We start from the raw sequence: 3,187 nt of genomic DNA, 5'->3' as shown, positions 1-3,187 counted from the left end.
GGAAGTGGCTTTGGCTTCTTAGTGCAGTGCTTTAACCCTCTGCGCCACCAGGGAGGGCCTGATATGCAATGCTTTTAAAGTCACAGGTTTTTAGGACAGACACCCATCAGCAAGCAGACCCACAGTGATTCTTATGTAGTGATTTCATGGATCTATATGATCCATGCACTATACGATGTTATTGAATTTATATTTTTCTCATGCTATCTGAAATTGTAAATCAGGAGTGATCTGTATTTCTGAAACCTGCATGTGGCAATGGCGTGGAATATGGGCTGAGGAAGGAAAAACTTGTAGCAGAAAGACTGCTTAGTATGTAATTACAACATTTCAGACAAGAAATTTTGAGTGTCTCATAGGAGAGGATAATTTAGAAGACACTGAGACCGATAATACAAACTAAATTCTAGAACCTGGGAGCTTTGGGCACTATCAAAGAGGGAGGAACAACTTGTAGATGAAAGGGGAGTGTTTGGTGTATGGGTAAAGAATCATAAGGATAGATTTTGAGCCAGACTCGGAAGGATACTTAACACTTGAAATTGCAAAAAGGGTGAAAGGAGGTAATTTCTGGGGCAGAAGAACACAGATCCAAATGCATCAATACAAAAAATATGAGACACACATGAGGGGCAGTGAGTAGGTTAATTTGGAATTCAGAGGTGACTTTTTCTCTCATCATCATTCCTGTTACTTTTCTAACCACTCAGCCTACAGGTGCTCAAGAAACATAAATAGACATGAATCAACTGAAGTGTGCTTGAATGCAGAAAACTTCTCATCACAAAAATAGCATTCTAGTGCTTATTCTAATAGTCCTCAGTCTCTGCACAGCTCTGGGCTGTTTCCACTACCATTTGCTAGCCTTAAACACTGCTTAGGGAAGATTGCTAAGGAAGGATGAAAGCTATTTATTATATAATTTATTAGCTAGTTGTCTTAATTGGGGAAGATAGGCCTATAGACTATTCAGCACATTTAGAACATTTCACACTTACAGTGGAAATGTTTGCAACTCTCTGAAGGACCCCATCTATCCCTGGGCAAAAATACTCCTTTTAAAAATTTTTGATTAACGAAAAAGCCATATAGAAGTTTAATAATAACATGTGCACTTCTAGTACACAAGAGAGATCTAGCATGACTAACTCCTCCTTTTACAATTAAATTCAATTACATTAGCTATTAATTTGACTTTTCTACAAGCTATTGCATTTACAAAGTGCTGCTTCAGACAGTTCATTTTCTTCTTTCAACAACCTTCTGAGATATGTCTATAGTTTCCCTCATTAACAGAGTGAAGAAACTAAAGTTCAGAGAGCTTAAAGACTTGAGCAAGGATATAGGCTATCCTTGGGTAATAACTGAGTAAGCAAAGTCAGGTTCCAATCTATATCTAATGCCATCTTCAAACCCTACACTTTCCCACCACACAAGGAGGTATCAAGGATCGAAAATGGTGTCAAATCCAATCCATTTTTTTGTGAGGGAGACTCAATAATAATTCCTTTCAAAAACACTTTTTGAGCACATATCTTATTTTAGGCACTACACTAGGCCCACTGGATGCAAGAATGAGAAGATACAATTTTTATCCTCAAGAAGTTCATAATCTAGTAGGGAACACACACACATATGCAGATAGTCACAAGGCAATAAGAAAAGCAAAGATAGTAGAATATTTATTTAGAATAAGGGTAGAACTACCACAGAGAGAAGACTTAACAGTTAGAAAAGGCCAAAGCCCTAAGTAAACATAATTAAATTCTTGGAATGGAATTGCAGACTTGGAGATGGGCAGAAAAGAAAGAAGAGAATGGGTGTACTGTGGGTTGCAGTACAGGAAAATACCTTTGCAGTCCTCTGAGAGGAGAGTTGGCTGCACTTGTGATGGTCATTATTGTGCTGCTACTGTTTGGGCTCGGTTCACTGGAACCCACAGCTTGTTCTAGCATCCTCTTCATAGATTTCTGTTAGGTCTGGTGCAGGGTATCGGATGCTGGGACAATACATTGAATATTGCCATTTGTATTTGTTCTGCATATGTCTGGGATTGAAGTAGGTTGGGTCCCTGAGCCCGTGGAGTTTGCAGTAAGAATAGAGACTGTCGGGGTGCCCGGGACCCCAGCCCCATGATTCAGCAGCCAAACCTACCTGTATAAGGAAGTTAATGCTTCCCCGTGATCAATGTATGCTCGTTGTGTGTCCTGCCCAAATATGGTTGTTGTACACGTGAGCAGTGCTCTGATTGGCCAATGTACACGTGAGCAGTGCTCTGATTGGCCAATGTACACGTGAGCAGTGCTCTAATTGGCCAATGTACATGTGAGCAGTGCTCTGATTGGTCAATGAATGCTATTTAAGCAACTGCATAACAGACTCTGGGGGCGGGGAGGTAGCAAGGAGGTGGAAAGCTAGAGAGAGAGAGAGGCAGAGGCAGAGGCAGAGGCAGAGGCAGAGGCAGAGGCGCGCTAGGGAGAAGAGGAGAAGAATAAAGGGTTCAGAAGAAGATATATCTGGGCGTCTTTCTGTTGGCAGAGAGTGAGCCACAAGAGCCTGTCAGGCATCATTCTGCCACAGACGAAGTATTGAATTGAGACTTTGATTCAACACTTACTATTTCATTTAGCTCAGACCAAACCACACTTACAAGACTTTCTACGTGAGAAAGAATTTTATAAGTTACTTTGGGTTTATTTGACAGGGGAGAGATTTAAGGTAAAAGACGCACTACAAAGGAATAATAAAAAATGCTATTCTTATTACCACTCACCTTAAGGTACTAGAAAAAGAAGAACAAAAAAAATCAGTAGAAAGAAATACTAAAAATGAGAGCAGAATGAAATAGAAATCAAAGACTGTCCACAGGACAAAGGAAATTTTCTTTTAAAAAATCAAGAAAGTGGGAAAATATTTAACTAGAATCACTAGGAAAAAAATAGTAACCGCTAAAAAATAGAACAATAAATGAAAGAGAAATTACAACAGACATTTCAGAAATACAGAGGATCATAAGAAAGTACTATGGTCATCTATATGCCAGAAAATTCAATATTGTAGATGAAATGGTGAGACACTTAGAAACTTGTAGCCCTCCATGACAGAATCAGGATGTAAACCTGAACACACTAATCACAAATGAGGAAATTGACACAGTAATCAAAAGTCTCCCTAAAAACAAAATTAT

The sequence above is a fragment of the Condylura cristata genome, unplaced genomic scaffold, assembly GCF_000260355.1.
Source record: "Condylura cristata isolate star-nosed mole 26May11 unplaced genomic scaffold, ConCri1.0 scaffold00019, whole genome shotgun sequence".
In the NCBI taxonomy this organism is placed as follows: domain Eukaryota; kingdom Metazoa; phylum Chordata; class Mammalia; order Eulipotyphla; family Talpidae; genus Condylura; species Condylura cristata.
This window is presented reverse-complemented; position numbering follows the sequence as displayed.